Here is a 20,828-nt window from a genome sequence, read left to right as displayed (position 1 = left end):
CAAGGAACATTCTCCTTGCCAATACTCAGCAGGTATCCCTTCTTTGAAAATATTTCTTACAACACCTTTTCTAATGGGCCTTTTCTCATTAAGTGTTTCATCTCGCATAAAGTATTTCTGTATGTGCATTTTTTGTAAGCCTATTTATTATTATTCTTTATTTTCTTTCCTTCCCTGTTTATGTTATTTTGACTTTGGTATCTAAGTATTTGTGGAGAAATAACACCAACAAGATGATGATGATGTTGATGATGATGATGATGATGAAGTGGAAGAAATGCTGGAATAAATCACTCTGGAGAAAATTAATCCTTCATAAACAAAATGTTCAGATCAGATGGCCTCATTTTCCATTAAAATGACAGATTGACTCATTAGATTCTCATCACTTAATAGTACACTGTAATGTCTTCCTCACACATACTGCCATTAGTGCAAACAAGATGGACAGAAGATATACTTTTAACTATTCTTTGAAACTATCTAGACAACCCAGTGAAAAAAGTGCTACAGAAATATAGTAGGTGTAAGAAATCAAGAGTATGCCAACATTACAGAAGCAATGAATACACCATCTGGTGCTGTTATCTCAGTTACAAAATACAGAGCTAGGGAAAGTGTGATATCCCTACAACAGACACACACCCTCAAGAGATGACATCTGGATCAACAAATGGAAACAACTACACTTTGTGAAAAAGTAGATGTATTAGGAAGGCCATAAATGTTATGTCATCTCTGAAACACTCCAGGCTATGATCCCACACTAGAAACACTGGTTTTATTATGCAATTCTCAAATCCATAAAACATAAGGCAGTAGTCCTGTAGCACAGATAAACTCAAGTCTGTTCATGATTAAGACACTGATGTGTTGACATTCTGAAAACTAGCAGTTTGAAAGGTCTGTGTTTGAGGGGGTGTCATTAAGATGACATAACAGACGAAGAATTATGCCAAAATCTTTGAAAAGTATTCTTGCAAGTACATTTTAATATACTGGTGGACATTGTAACAAATCTATAAAAACTTCTAACAAACCACATAGAAATCTAATGATTTTTCAGTAATCTACCTACTCTAATGAGAAATTAATCTGAAAGCCTCAAGAGAAATATTGAGGCTGCATTGGCAGTAAGTACAATGGATGCTAATGCAATATATGTCCAAATGAACATGTAGAGAACTGAACTGTAAAACAGCAAGTAAATTTTCTGCCAATTGGATATGACAGAGGCATTTTTAAAGTACAATAAAATGTAACTGTCACCACTTGAATAGTGGTAAATGTATGTTTGGGTGTGCTATATTTTTATAAGAAAATTTATTTATTTATTTAAAACATTTGTGTGCCACTTTTCTATCAAAATACGGTCCCCAAAGTGATGAACATTAAAACATCAAAAATTTAAAACAACATTTTAAAACATTTAAAATAATATTAAAACAATTCAATAAACGCACATAAAGACATAACACAAAGAACAGAGGGAAGAGGGTTGCGGCTGATGGATTTTATATGCCAGCATCCTACTTTAGCACAGTAGGTTACCAACACTCTTGTACTTGTTATGAACAACATGTTTCATATTTTAGTGGAATAAACTTCTTGACTGCCAACTTGGCACAAAATACATAGGGCATAAAGCTTATGCAGCGAATTCTGAGACAGTCTCCAATTATGACCACATAACATGTCTCACTTTAACTCTCTTAGAACAAATTTTAAATTATCCCACTAAGTAAACTCATTTGCACTCAAGAATAATTTGAGATGCTTTTGAAGACCTAAGAAATACTTTGAACATTTTAGTACCTTTCAAAATGCCTTTTGTAAATAGTCCCTATTCCCCAAATTTCACAGAAGGAATTATGTTTCATTTGCAGTCTTGCTGTTTGTATCTTTACTTAGTGGATTCATGACTGATCCTATGAATGATGAAGTAGTTCAAGCCTCTATATCATATTTATCCCTGTTTAGCAGGCGCAATTTAGAGGAACAACTACTCTAACCTTTAGCACAATACTTGTAAAAAAGAACCAGAGACCAGTACGGCAACAAGCAAGCTTGGTGTTTCAGATACCATCCCATGAATTGCACTGTGCTATGTTTATTTATTTAGAATATTTTTATGCCACCTCTTCAGAGTCCTGCATAAGGTGGCTTAAAAACCATGATATCAAAACACAAGCCATTAAAACACAAGTCAGTAGATATAAGCAGCATAAAATGATAAAAAAACAGAAGTAAACCATTAAAAAGCACTAAGATAAACCCCCTAACTAAAAGTCTGGGTAAAAAGATACACCTGGCACTTAAAAGTAAGTAAAGTAGGCACCAGACGAGCCTCAAGATGTGAGACGCCACCAGAAAATGCCATTTCTAGTTGCCACTTGCCTCACCTCTGAAGGCAGGGGCATAGAGCCAAATTACAAGTGATGCCTGCTACTAGTTGGACACTTGTCAGCTTCCCTCAAGTTTTGATGGGAAATGTAGGCAGCTTGGCAGAATGTTGGACAAGTGACAGTTGCAGAGTCTATTGGACAGCAGTCGGAGAGCCAAGCTGCAAGACCAGGATGCCTACATTTCCCATCAACACTTGAGGGAAGCTGACAAGTGTCCAACCTGTGTCAGGCATCACTTGTAGCTTGGCTCATAGAAAGCAGAGCTTAAAAGGCAAATCTTAACTGGTGGGCTGATAGTATGGGAGGAGATGGTCCTTCAGATACTCTGGTCCCAAGCCCTTTAGGGCCTTAAAGGCAAGAACCAGTTCTTTGAATTGTGCCAGAAAACAGATGGCTAACTAGTACAGATCTTTTAGCACCAGGGTGCTATCCCTGTATCCCCCTCACAATAAACTGCATGACACATTTTGGACCAACTGAAGCTGCTGAACCACTTTTTAAAAAAAAAATTATTGGTGAGTATACTTTTCAAATTCAATACATACATTCCCTCAATATCTAATTAACCCTATCCCCCACCCTTTTCCTCCCCCCTCTCTATCGACTTCCAACAGCTTTCCAACCCTTAACCCCTCTTATTACTTAATAAATCCCTTACTCTAAGCACATTCTAATGTTTTTCCCCAGGTATTCTGTCATATATATCAAATATCCTATCAATATAATATACTTCTATCAATTATGCTATCAAATATTCTATCAGTATAATATACATCTATCGCTGCTGAAGCACTTTTAACGCAGTCTATGTATAGTCCATTATAGGAATCTAAGTGATCAGACCATGGATCATCATGGGTTGATCTGAAGAAGAGAGCTTTGACTCTCAAATTTATACTCTGAAAAATCTTGTTGGTCTTCAAAGTGTCACTGGACTCAAATCTTGCTATGGCCAGATCATATTTTTGAGGAATGGCCATAGCTAACAAATGAGCCAGAGATGATAAGGATAAGATAAAGGACTGAAAAAGCACAGAGAGGGAGAAGCCTAGCCACCTAACTTAGAAGTTTAAGATGTAATTCTACACTTATGTTTCACATATTTTCAGTGGGACCAATTTTTCCTTAGGGCTTTATCAATGTTTTTGTTTTGTATATGATTCTAGCTAGTCTCTCTGATTGGCTAGTCAGAATCAGCTTCAGGATGACAGTTGGTGCTGACAGGATTTTCAGTTCACTTGGAAGTAAGGAGTTGAGAAAATATGTGAGAGAGTCTGACAAGGAAGGTCAGACAGGTACCCCTCTGAAGTGAGGGAAAAGATATCAGTTGCCCTAACTATAACATCCTTGTTTTGAAGAATTATTCTAGTAAAGAAATTCCAAGTATAAAAGCAAGCACAAGCTGAAACCTGTTTACATAACCAAGTTAGAACTGGTGTGTGTTTTGGCAAACAGTGAGTGGGTAGTAGTGGAGATTCCCATTCAAGCCAAGTGGATAGGATTATGTCTTCTTGGGTGTAGAAGAATAATTCCTGCCCAGTATCTAAAGGGGGGGGGGGTTGGCTCTAAGGAGGATGCCGGGTCTGTTGTAAAGGGAGAACATACAAAGAAGAGGGTTTCTGCTTTTCCCATATCAAGTTTCTGGGCTAAGCTAAAAAGTCAAAAATATAACTGCTTATTGGGATGGGGTGCAGACAATTTTACAACCATACACAGAGACATGCTACTTGAGGCTGCTCAGCTACAGCAAGCAAACTTGGATTTTGGTGGGAAAATCTGCCTCCAAGTGGGGAAGTAAAGAGGGGGGGGGTCATTATACAGTCCTTGGTCCCTGAGTTTGTGTCCATGTTGAACAGTGCATTGTTGTGAGTAAGAAGTTGTTGTTTAAAGTTGGGGGGCTGTCTATGGGCAAGAAAAGTTTTACCTCCCTATGACTGCAAGAGAGCAGTATCATCCAGCATAGGTTGCAGGTCATTAATGATACACTGAACTGGCTTGAGCTGGCAACTGTACGTGACTACCAGTGGTGTTCTGTTGTCATATACGGTTCCCAGCTCAACCCCTTTTTAAGCTTTTTATATGTTTTTTCTGAGTCTACAAAAGACAGATATAGCATGCATAGTACCTGGAAAACTTCCAAGAGTACACATCTGCCCTTGTATAACAGTTTACACTTCTGAAAACAAGTACTTCCAAGGAGAACTGTTTTCTCAATAAATCATTACAGCAGAGGGCAGGGGTCTCATTATGCTTCTGGAAGAGGAACTGCATATAACTATTGCAGGTTTGAAAAACATATAAAATGTTACTCACTCCTGTACACTTGGAGGTACAACTTGTTAGACAAATATCTGTGTCCCACAACATAAGTGTTTCAAAGGTGTGGTCATTTTTTTAGAAATGACCACACCTTTGTAGAAATAATTTCTACAAATTCTTAGCTGGGGCAGCATTATTTATTTAATCTACTTTATTTATATCCTGCCTTTCTTGTTGAGATTCAAGGTGGATTACAGATATAAAAACCAGTACAATCAAACAGCATAAAATGTACAATGAACAATGCAATAGGACTAAGATTACAGAATTAGGAAAAATGCAAACAACAAACTGTTCAAGGAAAGCTATACCATAAAGAATGCAGAAAGTGGTTCACAAAGTTAATGTAGTAAAAGCCTTAGCTGCTATAGTACAAGCACGGAGACAGAATAGTGTTGGCAATGTACCAGTAAAGACCTAGACAGCATATGGAAGAGGAAACTCTTGCTGTTTCCTCTTCCATATATATTTTTTTCATTTTCTTTTGCTCACTGCAGAAGTTGACAGTACACCAGAAAAAAATGGGCTGAATTGTGGCTCTGCTCTCCTTTCCAGTGGCAAAGTGGTTCTTTAGCAGGAGGTGCTAGTGTCCACACCCTGGCCTGGCTACATCCAAAAAGCAGCAGCTTTGAAGTTCAGGATAGGGTTTGGATGCAGCCAATGGGAACAACCATAGAGCTAAAACAGTACAGTAACAGAGGTCTCTTGGTTTCCATTGAACATGTGAAGCTGCCTTTTATTGAGTTAGACCACTGTTCTATTAACAGCAGCAACAATAACAACTGCACTTATATACCCCTTTTCTAGACAGATTAGTGCCCCACTCAGAGCAGTAAACAAAGTCAGTGTTGTTATTATTCCCACAATACAGCTGGGGAGCTGGGGCTGAAAGGAGCAGCTTACCCAAGGCCACCTTCTGAGCTCATGGCAGTAGAGGGATCTGAACCAGCAGAGTGCTGATTGATGACAACCCAACCTCTTAACCACTATGCTATAGCAGCTCTCAAGGTTAGTATTGTCAACATTGCTACTCTTGAATCAGCTTTACAAGGTTTCATGTAAATGCTTTTCACATTGCCTTCTACTGGATTCTTTTAATTGGAAATCCTTTTAATTGGAGACTGAAGCTGGGACCTTCTGCATGCCAAGAAGATGCTTGTCCACTGAGCTGTGGCCCTTCCATATAACATTTTGATTCATTATAATACATTCTGATTTCTTGATCTTTGCCTGATCTGACTACTGTGTAGGGAGTAAGAAATAAAGAAATGGGGAAGCTGGGTGGGGGGGCATTGTTGACATGTGTAAGAAAAATAAATAAATAAAATTGGTAACATTGGTGGCAAGAAAAATGGACAGGATGGTATGGTGGACCTGCCTTTCACATACCCTGCCACTGCCACCCACCCTAAATCTCCCTTTACAGGTTTGGCCTTCCCAGGCAAATAAGGGCTGGTCATCACATGCCACCTGTCTAGCCTCCAATTTGACAGGCAGAGAGCCCTGACCCAAATCCTCTCAGGACCCCTCTCTCTTTTTCCAGAGGTTCCACAGTTCCCTGTATTTACTTCTCCTCACCCAGCTACCATTAGGGCTACTGGGGAAAAGTTTATTCTCCCTAGATATGCTACCACCATTAACTTAAAATTGGCCCATTTAATGTGACCCAATTGTTTGAGTTCTCTGTGTATGATATTTTCCCACAGCCAATGACTTCAAGACAGCCAGGGTTAAAAGAAAAAGAAACTTTATTTACAAGATGACATAAATAAATACACTGGGATGAAACAGGGATTGTTTCAATGGAACAGAACAGGTTTGTAATCAGCTGTAAATATCTCTGCTGCCTTCTCTCAGCAGAATCCAAAACCCTTCTGTCGCAAACCCTTGTCTAACTCAGACTTGGAATGACCTTCCTCTACTCTGAGGTAAAACTTCTCAGCACCAAGTATCTGAAGCTGAATACTGGGCTGGGAAGTCTTTAGTAGCGTGGTTGAGGTTTAGCTTCAACCTTCTTTCTTGTCCCACCCTTAAGAATCATATAAGTGGTATGGTTACTAAGTAGGGGAAAGATCAGGGGTTTGCACTTCCCTTAGAAAAGAACTGACACACAAGGCTTAGGGAGATTTAAAATGAAACAGAAGGTTTATTTACCACTAGGTAAAATAAGAAGGCATGCAGGCAGGTGTTTAAAATTGAAATAACTTAGAGATTTTTGTACAGAATACTTCACTGGTGTGAGGCATAAAATAGGACTCTCTGGCTGACCCTCTCTGATCAGAAGCCTGGCTCCAACTACTCTCACTCTTCAGTTTACTCCAACTGTTAACCCCTCCCTCTGGTAGCACCAACTGTCACCTCAACATTCCACCATCAACTGCCATTTCAGGCTAGCCACGAAGGGGGGAAACATGTCAATCATCCTCCCCTCTTTACTGCCCAGCAACCCCAGCATTTGAAGCTGAATCCATCACACCTTCTCTCCCAGCCTCTCACCCTCTCTACCTTCATTGGAAGATTGGACTGGAAAGATGATGGACTTAGCTGAAATGGCCAAACTTACAGCTTAATCAGAGACAAAACACTCTCTGCATTCATGGCAAATTGGAAACACTTTATGGATTATCTTTGAGAGATGAAGAAATATGAATTAATGATTAGTGGTTTTGATTTTAAGAATAAGTATCTGGGCTATCAAGAAGATGACATATAGAAAAAAGATATTAATTAGACCACAAGCTGATTGATACTAAAGGAGGAAGTGTTGTAGGTGAAAAACTGTAATGGGTTAATAATATGTTTATTATGCTTTTTACTGTTTTTGTACTTTGTATGTAGGCTACTGTTGGCTCTTCGTAGTTGTGTTTTTTTATATTTTACTTTCCTTCTTTGCTCTATCTTTTAACTTTCCTACAATAAAAAGGAGAGACTGAGCTGAAGCCTGGAGCCAGTCCTGTCTGTCACAGATGGTATGATACGAACGTCCAAATAAGACCACAGGTTTATTATAGTATGATTTCTAAAGTAAGTGAATCAGGTTGGGTAAGTTTTCACACAGGGGTAGGAAATGGGAAACTATTCATTGTATTCTTAAGTGCTAGGATGAAACATCAACTTTCATTTAAACATCACATCGTTTACAAAGTAAAATGATCCTTAACTAACTTTGATAAAAGTGAGCTTCCTAGCTGGGGTGCGTATAGGGTGGCCACATCGCCCCGGCAACAAGCAGGGGAGTGGGAGATGGAGGACAGCAGGGGGAGTTTTACCCTTGCGTGTACATGAGTGCATGCATGCTCCAGTGATGTGATGACATCACTTCTGGTAGTGATGTCATCATGCCAGAACCATTCTGGTATTTGGACAAAAACGCTATCGTTTTTGCCTAAATTTCAGGGCTTCACCCAGCTATGTGATTATGTCATTTCCTGGACAAACAAAAAGTAATATATTTGCATCACAGGTGACATCACAATGTCACCCAGAAAAACCTAGCATGATGCAGCAAGTCCCTCATTTCTTCCCCCACCAGCCAAATGAGCAGTGGACCAAAGACAGCACCCCCCACCCCCAGCAGGTGGATTGCAACCCAGGTATATGTTAGGGAAAAGGTATTACTTATTAAATGTCAAAAAAGATTGGCTGGGGCATGGGAGGTGTTGGAACTTGCACTCAGATCATGCCCTATTCTGTCACCCTCTACGGAATTTTTGTTCCAATTATTTGATCTGGTGGTGGAGAAAAATTATTTTGTTTTGCTGACCGTTTCTTTTACCAAGTGAAGGGAGTAGCAATGGGGTGCGCCACTGCCCCCAGTGTTGCAAACTTATACATGGCACACCTTGAGAATGCTTTTATTTACAACCAGGCAGTTAACCCCTTCTTTGACTCTATTCTTTTTTATTGTCATTTTATTGATGATTTATTCATGATTTTGGATGGTATCATTTGTTTAGAGGATTTTTGTACATGGATGAATACCTTGGATGACAACATCCACTTCACATATAAATTTGATTGCCAAAATATTGATTTTTTGGATGTAACCATTTGCAAATGTTCTGACACATCCTTGGGTGTCAAACCTTTTAAAAAGACTACTGACCGCAATTCCTACCTTGACTTTGCGTTATGGGCAACTTCTGTGCTTAAAGCACAATGCCACTGTACGGTCCGATTATGACAGTGAGGCCAGAGCAATTATTCAATCTTTTTACAGTCGTGGCTACCCTAAGCATACCTTATTACAGGCGAAGAGACGTGCAGACCTTGTAGAGAGAAGTGATCTTTTTAAACATAGGGTGATTGTTCCCTCCAAATGGATCCACTGGGCTCTGGACTTTACTCCACTCGCTCATTCCATCAGACGGGTCATTTTGAAATATTGGTCCCTACTTAGGGAAATTGAGGGTTGTGAGTCTCCCCCTTGTATTTGTTTTAAGAGGACTAAAAACCTTAAGGATCCCCTGACACACTTGGCTTTTGCCCCCTCACGTCCCTTGCTTATGTTACCCAGAGGGCATTTCAAATGTGGAAGATGTAGTCTTTGCCTTCGTGTATTGACAGGGAATGACATCTCTCTCCCGAATTGTAATGTCAGGATCCGTCCCAGACATTTTACCACCTGCCAATCCATGGGGGTGGTTTATTTAATTATTTGCAGATGTGATCTTTTTTACGTTGGAAGTACTACCAGACAGCTCAGAATTCGGGTCTTGGAGCATATGTCCCGTATACGTACGGGCATTCTTGAGGCTCCTTTAGTTGAACACTTCACTCATTGTCATCATAGGGAGGAAGATTTTGTATTTACTGTTTTATTTTCTGGCCAAGATGTCCCTGTCAACAATTTATAACGATACTGTTACAACAGGAGGTCCGTTGGATCCACACCCTTTCATCATTAAAACCCAGGGGTCTTAATAATGAAATGGAGCTTTCCTGTTACTTATGATATACTCATATGGGATTTCTGACTATTTGGTATGTCCCTTTAAATGGCTTATTAGGCGGCACCCTTAAATACTTTGGGCGTGTACATCAGGTGGCAGTAATGGGAGTTGAACCAGCAGAGTGCTGATTCGGAGCCCAACCACTTAACCCACCAACTCTGCCAATTAAATCCATGGAAGAGATAGCTCAGGATGAAGCTCAGGTTCATGCTCCAAAAGTTCTGTCTGCCTTCCCAAAATTTACTATGCTGTTTTTGAACCCAAGGAGAATTCAAATGTTCAGTTTTGAATATGTTATGGATTATGCTTATACTTTATTTACTAATAATATCTATGTCCTTGCAACTCTGATAAAAAATGCATGCAGAAAAAATATGTAAACAAACACGTTTTATGTCCTTAAGCACATATTTTACATTACTGTATATGAATGATACGTGCATAACAAAAGTGCCCATGCAGCAATAATGGAAAAGCTAAATTATGATTTAGTAATCTTGGGGGAAAAAAATTCCTGGTGCCAGATTGAAGGAATTTGAGATACGGGTTACCAACTCTATGCTGAGAAATTCCTGGAGATTTCAGGGTGAAGTCTGGAGAGGGTGGAGTATGGGAAAAGGAGGGACCTCAGTGGGGTATAATGTCATACAGTCCACCCTCCGAAGCTGCCATTTTCTCCAGGGAAACGAATATCTTAGTCCAGAAATCATTTGTAATTCTAGGAGCTTTTCAGTTTCCACCAGGAGGTTGGCAACCCAGTAAGTGACAGGACAGTCAGTTCAGAGCAGCACTAGATGCTTTGGCAAGTATGTCAAGCAAAGCACTATGAAAGAAATCAAAAATATTTGAAGTTCACTAGCCAATAACCAGTTGTACTCTGCAACTATTTGCATGTACGTACAGGGCCTACCTATTCTGAAACAAGGCAGTTTTCACTGTGAAAACTTATTTGGTCTAAAACAGCTAGCCTATTCTCGTTTTTGAAAAGTGTGATCATTTTTCCACTATGCACTTTTATATTGTAAGCTTTTAATATTTCAGTGGCAAAATAATAGACACAGAAAAGGCCAAAAAAAAAAGCAAAATTCACAATATTCTAATTGAAGTAAGAAAATGTTAGCACAACATATTGTCCTTAATTCTGCCAGATAGCAATTGTACAGCCAATAAAAAAAAATTGTCTGGAAGCTGTTAATGTCAATAAGAGATAAAAAATAGTTCAAAGAATGATTAGGAATGAATATCTTAAACTGAAAAAAGGGAGATATGAGAAACAAACAGGACAGTTTGATAGTGAGGCTTTCTGCAATATGGAATAATTTCTCAAGAACATGCTCACATAAAAAGCATTGCTGGTAAAATTCTGGAAAATCTGCAATTGCTCTGCTTTACATCAAAACTGTTCTATATATATTTAATAATATAGCATTAAGCAATAATAATTTAAGCAACCCACAGCACTACTGTAAGCACAATTATACTTTTCTATTAGAAAGTCCGTTTGCTTAGGAGGGCACTATCAGTGCTAAAGTTTACTGGATTTTTTAATCACCTTTATTCATATGAAAAATGGATATAGAAGTTACTATGTACTTTACAAACTCTCCCTGAAACATAGTTCTAGAGGTGACTAATTTGAAGTCAATAGGTGTTGCTTGCTCTCTCATGCCAATCAATCAATCAATCAATCAATCAATCAATCAATCAATCAATCAATCAATCAATCAATCAATCAATCAATCAATCAATCAATCAATCAATCAATCAATCAATCAATCAATCAATCAATCAATCAATCAATCAATCAATCAATCAAAGGGTTTATTACGGTCACAAGACCAGCTCTCTCATTCCATATTTTACCCTTTGTACCACATGAATCTAAGATTTGGTTTTGCATTGGTTTTGTTTGTATGTGTGGTGGTGGTGGTGAAAGCCATATACTCTGGGTCTATTATATTTTGGCTCTAAAACAATACATGGACAGCAGCAATGTTAGAGAAATGGCAGATGACTTCCAACTGTGTATGTATGTGTATACATACATTTTACATGTTATAAGGACCCTATTTAGGTGAAAAGTGGTGTAGAAATGTTATAAATAAATAACTAAATAAATGGTGTGGAGGGGAGAAAGCCAAATATTGCATAAAGGATTCATAATGAGCTTTGCAAGCATTTAAAAATATTTAGTAAGAAGCATCAGCAAGTGTCTTCCCTACTCAGAGAGATGGACCTGAATTTTAGAAGATATAATAAATACATTAAAATTAAGAAAGTCTCTTTGAAGAAACTGATTCCATCACAGATTATTCTACTCAAAACAATTCAAAGACTGCAAGTTTCAGCAAGTTTCAGCTCAGGATCACCTGTCATATTCAATTCCCCCCCTGCAGTTGAAGCTGATGCTGTTGGGGTGATTCTGTTATTTGAACCTGGGGTGGGAAACTGGAAATGGGAGGTGTTTATTCCTGTTGTAATCTCTCCCGAGCCTGAGAGCCTGCTTGACCTTGAGCAGTCCATGAATCATACAGCCAGTTTTCCTGTCTGCAGAGTTAGATGACTGTTAGGAAAAAAGGGGGGGTTAGGAGTAGACACGGGCACGATCCAAAAAAATACCAATCAAGCTGTTCGTGGATCCACGCTGGTGACGACCCCAGATCACCGATTCACTCCGATCAAGTCCCGTTTCTGATCTGGGATCTGGGATTGGAGGGGTGCCCCCCCACACACACTTAGAGCAGAGGGGGGAAAGTTTTTAACCCGTCCCTGCCTCTCCAAATAGAGAGAGAGAGAGACACCCCGTCAACAAGTTTCAGTCGGCTTTTTAAAAAAAGCAGGAATAGAATCCTCCATCCCACCCGATTTTAAAAGCAAGCAGCCAGTCTTCCAAAAGCATATTTTAAACAGGAAGAAAGTAAAACTAGGATCCACACGGATCCTCGCAGATCCTATGGTTTTTTAAATAGGAAAAACACAAATGAATCATCAAATCACATACCAACTTCTTGCAAAAAGTAGGCACTGGGCTGAGAAGCCAGGAGGAGAGAGATATCTCTTTTCAGTTAACTCTTTCAGCACTGAACGAACTCAGGAGAGGAGCGCAAAACAGCTTGATAGCTGCTCTCAAAGCAAGGGTTTTTTGAAAGAGTTAACACTGAGAAGAGATCTCTTCTTAACTCTTTCAATGGCACTGAATGAACTCAGGAGGAACGCAAAACAGCTTCTGCTGATGATAGCTGCACTCAGAGTTTTCTCTCTCTCTTACCCCATTCCTCTCCCAATCACTTTGCTTATATTTTTCTCAGGAAGCCACCTTTTTACTCAACTGTTTGCTTTTCCTTGCTAGGGGAAATATTATCAAGTTTCAAACAGAGCTCAAGCATTCCCCTGCCTCCGTTGCCAGGGGAACAGATTGTTGGCACCTGAATGTCTAGCTTCCCGGTCCTATCATGATCGTCCCAGAGTCCTGACTGCTGGATCGTTTGCCGTGGAAGACAACGATCCACCAGGTCACAATTGGGAGATTGCCATTATCGTGGGGTTTTTTTTTATCATAATCCAGATCGTGCCCATCTCTAGTTAGGAGTAGCCTTGGGGAACCTATATCTGCTTGATACTTGTCTGTAGCCACCAGTCCTAGCAAGGATGGCGTAAATATAAGATACTGGCATCTTATCAATAAAGAACTTTTACTCACAAAGTGAAGTCTCTTGAGAGGTGCCTGACATCCTTACAAGTGAGATGGTTTTTTAAAAAAGTCTCCATTGCTGAAGCTGCAGAATGTGCTTGGATGTGCTTGGCTGGTGTTTGGAGAGATCTATATGCTACTGCTTTTGGATGTTCATAAATAAGGTTATTTCAGTGTGGAAGAAGTGAATGTCTGCTAAGTGCAGGATATGACATCATAAACATTCATAGCTTAAATAATAGGAAAATAGATCACTGCCATGAGTAATCATTATTTATCAATTGCAATGCAATGACAGATTGATTAGCACATTCCTATAGTTCAAAAGACTGTAAGCAATGACTTTAAAGTAATTTGCCCTCATAAAGCAGTCAGTAGCTTAGGGGTAGCTGTACTTTTTGAATGACTTAGTGTCTTTTAACCAATATCTCACACTACATTCATCTGACTGCAAAGATCCTTGGGGGTCCATAACTCTTGCTGTAGCTTGAATTATAACGAAGTAGGTCTAACCCTGTCTTTCACTTCTGCAAAAAATTATTCCAAACTGTTACATATAAGGTCAACTTACATTTGCAGAGATATTGCTTTCGCTTGATCTGCTCAGAATTGGTTGTATAGCTAAGAACAGAAAGCTTTAAAGAGATAGTGAAGATTCTCCCCCCTTCTTTTAATATCAAGGGTAGAGATGGGCACGAACAGCATTACGAATGCAAAAAAGCCACGAACAGCCTGATTGGCTGTTCGCGAACAAGCTGTTCGTGAGACCCCATTCTAGACAAACAAGTGGTCATTGCAAGCCTGGTTCGTTGCGTTCATCCGCTGTTCGTGAAGGTAGAAAGTCAAGCGCCTTCAATCAATTCCCTTGGCAATGGAGGCAGGGACTGCCTGAACTCTGTCTGCACTCCTTCTGTCGTCCTGGAAACCCCAATCTAAGCCCAACTTAGCTTGATGGGCAGGTCTTCCTTCCAAGTGTGGCGCTCCAAATTGGTTACATAGGAGCAGACACCAGGGAGGAAACCCACCTTCCCAACTCAGTGGGTTTCTCGGATCAGGGCTCACCAATGAAGGGGTCTTCCCGGTCCTGCTCCACGATGCAGCCAGTAACCCTTTATCCCCCTCTCCCTGATAAAGTCCCAGTTCCTCTTTCAACTGCTCCCTCTCTGGATGGTGCCCAAACGACCCTTCTCCGCGACTTGTCCTGCCCATCGTGTCCTCTCCCTGACAAGTTCCCGGTCCCTCTTTCAACCTTGCCCTCTCTGGATGGAACCACTACGACCCTTCCCGACAACTTCTCCTGCCTATCCAGCCCTTTGCGCGAAGGCAGGAAGGTGGGTCATGTCAGCTGCTGCCACTGTCCCACAACTCAGTGGGTTTTTTGGCTCATGGCTCACAAATGAAGTTGCCTTCCCAGTCCCACTCCGCAATGCGGCTGATAACCCTTTGTCCTCCTCCCCCTGACAAGTCCCCGGACAGTCCCTCTTTCAACTTCTCCCTCTCTGGATGGTGCCCAAATGACCCTTCTCCACGACTTGTCCTGCCCATCACATCCTCTCCCTGACAAGTTCCCAGTCCCTCTTTCAACCTTGCCCTCTCTAGATGGAACCACTACGACTCTTCCCCACAACTTCTTCTGCCCATCCCACCCTTTCCGCAAAGGCAGGAAGGTGAGTTATGTCAGCTGCTGCTGCTTTTGGACATGAGGGGCAGCTCAAAAGCTGTTGCTGATATGGTTGTGCCACATGGTGCCCCCCATTCCATGGCACCTGCTGTCCCCTCTGAGCAGGGGGGAATGGGTCCCACAACTCCCACCCTTTCTGTGAAGGCAGGAAGGTGGGTGCTGTCTGCTGCTGGTGGTTTTGGGCACGAGGGGCAGCTCAAGAGCTGTTACTAATATGGTTGTGCCACATGGTGCCCCCCATTCCATGGCACTTGCTGTCCCCTCTGAGCAGGGGGGATTGGGTCCCATGACTCCTGTCCTTTCTGCGAAGGCAGGAAGGTGGGTGATGCTGGAGGCAGCCTGCCTGTACTGCCTGCACAGGTAAGCTGTCTCTGAGTGGTGTGGGTTTTGTGGAACTGCTGTCTTCTGTAGGGTGTGCTGAATAGACTGCCATGACTGTGATGACAGGCTGGTGGGTGATGTGGGGGGCAGCCCACAGCTCCCCATGTGGGCATCTACCTGTCTGCCCACAATCCCTTTTCCTAGGGGAACCGATGCCTCCCCCACAACGGGGGGAAGGCATTCTCCACTGCTTCGATGGCCAGCATGTGAGCCTCCACTTCTACATGTTAGGGGTGGGCCCCACCTCCAACCCTCGGTTCTTTCCTTCTGACTTTCTAATGATGGGATAACACAGATATTTATGCAATCCACAGGTCTCCCCAATATGCCTGTACACGGTATCTGTTTCTCCTGTCAATCCAATAGAGGTACTCAATGTATCCATGCATCCCTCTATCCTATACACCAATCCAATACAGCTATGTACCTGTGTATCGAGAAATCTATCTATCCCATGTACCTAAACGTCCAATGCTCCATGTCCAGCCGGTGTGTTTGGGCAGCAACAGCCTCTGCATCACACAAGGTGTGGACAACAGCATTGGCCACAATGCCATGATGTCCCCATCTAGTGGACGTATGTCGATGTCTCTGACCCAACAGGGTGTGTGTTTGTGTGTGCAAGGCCTCCATGTTCACCATCATGTCTTGCTGGAGGGTTTTCTTTGCAGACTGTTGCTGGGTCATTTGGTTATGCAGCGGCTGCCGACATGATCCACCTTCTGGCCTTGGTGGAAAGTAGCTTCTGGGAGGCCTGGTGGGGGCACATGGGGAGAGTGGCCACACACCTTGCCCCCTAGAGGGGAGGCAGCCCAACACTGCCTCCCCAAGCCCACCAGCCACCAACATCACTCATTGTAATGTCTTGGAGGAAAGTAGCCTCTGGGAGGCCTGGTGGGCGGGCACATGGGGTGCTGCAGGTGAGTGGCTGCACCCCACACCCCTTAGAGGGGAGGTGGCCCACCACTGCCTCACCCAGTCTGCCAGGCTCGGCAGCCACCAACATCACCCACCATAATGCCTTGGCAGAAAGTAGCCTCTGGGAGCCTGGCAGGTGGGCACATGGGGGGGGGTGCCAACAGCAAGCAGTCACACACCATGGCCCCTAGAGTGGAGCCAGCCCACCACCACCTCCCCAGCCCACCAGGCCCAGCGGCCTCTGACCTAACCCACCTTCTGGACTTGGCGGAAAGTGGCCTCTGGGAGGCGTGGCAGGCGAGCACATGGGGGGTGCTGCTGGTGAGCAGCCACCTCCCACCCCCTAGAGGGGAGGTAGCCCACCACTGCCTCCCCCAGCCCGCCAGGCCCGGCAGCCACCAACCTGACCCACCTTCCAGGCTTGGCAGAAAGTAGCCTCTGGGAGGCCTGATGAGCAGGCAGATGGGGGGTGCTTCTGGCAAGCAGCCACACCCCTTGCCCCCTAGAGGGGAGGCAGCCTGCCACCACCTCTTCCAGCCTGCCAGGCCCAGCGGCCGACAACCTGACCCACCTTCCGGCCTTGGCATAAAGAATCCTCTGGGAGGCCTGATACTCTATTTCCCCAGTATGACCGCTCCTGGGCTAGGCCTACTCACTATGCCAGGTTTGAAATGACAGTGTTGTAATGAAAGGAAAATCAGAAGGCAGAACTAGACGTCTGTAACAGTGCATTTTGTGTTGTGGCTCCCAATTTATGGAATGGACTGTCTGAGCAAGTCAGGACGTCTCCCAGACTTCTATCTTTCAAAAGAATGTGTATAACAGAATTGTTCAGAATGGCATTTTTATAAAGGGAACTGGGCTGTAGTAAAATGTTAACTTTTACAAAGGGATAAGGGCTGTCACCAGGGTTGTGCCAAACTCCAGGTGGAGCCTGGAAACATCCTGGAATTACAACTGATACCCAGACTACAGAGAGCAGTTTGTTAGTGGCCAGAACCGCCTCCATAATATTAGAAGGCTTGTGGTTATGGATATGCCATGAACCCCATCTCTGAATGTGCTTCCAGCACTAAAACTACTGCCCAATCAGGCAGAAAACATGGAAGTTGCTGCCCAAGCAGGAAGCCAGATCTTGTCCTGGAGATGGAACGTGCAGATATGGGGTGAAACAGGCAAGGCTAGCTCGACCCTCACCCTTGCCCCAGAGGTGTGCTAAGGATCCTGATACAATAGGGCCTTCCCAGAGTTCCTGAATTAATCAACGCAACCCACTCTGTTGATCTCACTTTAACCATTTTCTTATTCTTAAGCAGGTCAGCGAACTGATAGCTTCACCCAGCCACTTCGCAGGTCATCAATCATAATTTGATAACTTTAGTTCCACCTGGGAATCCTTAATCAAACCTTCCTAGTTCTTTGTTACACCCTGAAGACAGTTTACCGATTCATTGCCCCACTTTGGGAACAGTTTGCCAGCTCTTTGTCTCGCCCTGGAGACAATTTCACAATCCTTTGTCCCACCCTGGGACCAACAACTCAAGCCTTTGTTTTTGGGGTAGAAGATGCAATCTTGCCCCAAGGTAGGATCCATGATATAAAAGAGACTGCCCCTCAGCCCAAACCGTGTGCATGCTTGGATCCAGCATTCTACCCTCGAACCTCTGTTTGAGTCCTGTCCACCTTAAAGTGCAGGCCAGTCAATGCTGCTCCTCTTTCTTGGATGTCCAGATAGGTAAATATCGCCAAAACCTCAAACTTTATCCACCTTTATCACTACTTTCTAGTTAGCTCTGAATGTGCATTGTGTGTTGTATGCCATTGAGCCTTGTTATCCTCAATTTAAAAAAACTCTTTTGACTGAACATCTGTCTGTTTATTGAAGGAGTTCTCTAGCTGGGACAATTCCTGTATACATAGACTAAAAGATCCCTAAGTTACCCCTCTTCTTGCTAATCCTCCTTGCGGCTAATTCCCCCCAACTCACAAGGAGAGCCCTTTGGGTAACTGGTTCCCTTGGAGAAAACAGTTGCTTTGGAGGGTAGACATTATGGCATGATATCCCACTGAATCCCTCCCTCTCCAAATCCTGCCTTCCCCAGGGTCCACTCCCAATTCTTCTGAAATTTTTCAATCCAGGATTGGCAACCCTAGCTGGCACTGTTTATTATACACATTAGTTTATAATAATATGGAAGGCGGGTGATGTTGGCAGCTGCCAGCAGGGAGGAAGTGGCGTGCTCCCCGCATTGCTTTCTCATTTCTGTAATCTAGTTTTTGCATTTCTATATGTCTATTATAAATCAGTCACTAACTAAAGGCATCTTCCTCTGGCCACTCAAAGAAGCAGTTATCTGCCTGCTACTTAAAAAAACATCCCTAGACAAAAACAACGTGGCCCATTATTGCCCAGTCTCTAATCTGCCCTTTCTGGGCAAAGTGATAGAGAGAGGAGTAGCAGACCAATTCCCAGTCTTCTTGGATAACTCTTGTGCTCTCAACCCATTTCACCCTTGTTTCAGGCTGGGCTATAGGATGGAGACTGCTCTGGTGGCTTTAGCTGATGACCTCCATCTAACTGAAGACAAAGACCATGTTTCTTGTTGCTCCTCCTGGATTTAACTGCAGCCTTTGACACAGTAGATCATGCCATCTTATTGAGGCATTTAGATGCAGAAGTGGATATCAGAGGATGTGTCTTGGACTGGTTTAAATTGTTCTTCATGGAATGGACTCAAAAAATTGCTGTTGGAGTCCTGCTATCTTCAGGGCAGGAGTTATCTTTCAAGGTTCCTTATTCCACATGTTATTCAAACTTTATGTAAAGCCTTTAAGAGAAATAGTTCATAGCTATGGAATTGGATGTCATCAATATGCAGAGGATCCAGTTTTATATCTCTCTAACAAGTCTCCTGGCAATGCAGTAGAGGTTTTAATTGGCTGCCTGACATCTTTGGTCAGGTGATTGAAAATGAACAAATTTAAATTGAACCCAGACAGGATAGAAGTGATGCTGGTTGGGAAGGCAGAGGTCTTGAAGTACTTTGTGCTCCCCCTTTTTGATGGGGTTCAGTTGACTCTTGCAGACTCAGTTAAGAGGTTGGGGAGGGCTGACAGGTGAGGGGCTGGGGAAGGCTGGCAGGTGGGGCAGGCTAGGGAGGGCTAGCAGGTGGGGAGCTGGGGAGGGCTGACAGGCAGGAGAGGACTGGGGAGGGCTGGCAGGTGGGGCAGGCTGGGGACAGCTGACAGGTGAGGGGCTGGGGAGGGCTGACAAGTGAGGGGCTGGGGAGGGGTGGCAGGTGAGGCAGGCTAGGGAGGGCTGAAATGTGGGGGCTGGGGAGGGCTGGCAGGCAGGGGAGGGCTGGCAGGTGAGGCAGGCTTAAGTAGCAAGATTGTCTCATATTTTTAACACACACGAAGTAAGTCATGCTAGAGGATTGTATCACATTTTGCTACAAACTTCTTCTGAATAAATTAATGGAAATTATGCTAGAGCAGGGTTTCCCCCCATTTTTTTTATACTATTGTATAATACCACCTTCACACCAATGAACTGAATCTGCCCCAGTATGTGGATTTAACGACATACTGGGAAAGACCCATGACTGCTATGGGGGCTGTGGAATTCTAAACTGTGTTTGTCAAGGTGGCTTCACTATAAATGATGAATTTGCTCAGGACCATTAATTTAGGAAACCTCAACACAGAGTCAATGAAGATGATAGGAGGGCAGTATACATAGAATTCTAATTATTTTCTGGTCTTTAAACAGAGGGTACACTTTAATCTACAACATTTTAACAAATCATTTACTTTTGTACAGCTATTTTTTGAAAGATTAATATCCATCTAACCTGTAATTTTTATGACAATGTTGATTTATAAAAGATTGAGAATAAGAGTTAATTATCTTCTTGCAAAGGTATAATGTCATCTATTTGTACACTATAATTACTAAGACACTGCATTGTTAAACTGAAGAAATATGATTTGACAGGCAGTATTATCATAACAATTTGTATTCTAAAGGATTAGGACCCATACCACAAATTAGATACCACACTAGATAGTTATTTTAAATACTTATAAAGATCCTCAAAATAAATCAGTATCCTCACTGTTCATTTCTAGCAAAAAAGTATTTAGACAGCATAATAGGAAGTTAGTATTACTGAACATTATCATCACATGTAATATGAACTAACACTCATAGGCTTATGAACTGAGAATATTTTGCAACTTAATTGCTAACATGACTACTCTCTTTGTGCCTTGAAACCTTGAAAATAACCTTTTAAAAACATCTTATCCTTTGTTGAATGCACAGTATCATGGCAATGATCTTAAACTGCACTCTTTTCTAAGATTCTAAGATAAAGGAAATTGTATGTATGTAAATGTATGTATGTTAAATGAATATGAACCTTAATTTACTAGTTCTTAATTCTGTGATCTCCTTCTCTTTGACACCTTCTTGCCAT

General features: G+C 42.3%; 1 protein-coding gene across 3 annotated transcripts in view; it reads right to left on the bottom strand.

The window, feature by feature from the left end:
* Positions 1 to 20,828, bottom strand: part of NKAIN3 (sodium/potassium transporting ATPase interacting 3) — a 380,362-nt gene that overhangs the window by 97,611 nt on the left and 261,923 nt on the right. The gene's annotated exons all lie outside the window — the stretch shown is intronic.

This window comes from Eublepharis macularius, chromosome 7, assembly GCF_028583425.1.
Source record: "Eublepharis macularius isolate TG4126 chromosome 7, MPM_Emac_v1.0, whole genome shotgun sequence".
NCBI lineage: Eukaryota > Metazoa > Chordata > Lepidosauria > Squamata > Eublepharidae > Eublepharis > Eublepharis macularius.
Note: the sequence above shows the minus strand (reverse complement) of the source record. Positions and strands in the feature narration are given on the sequence as shown.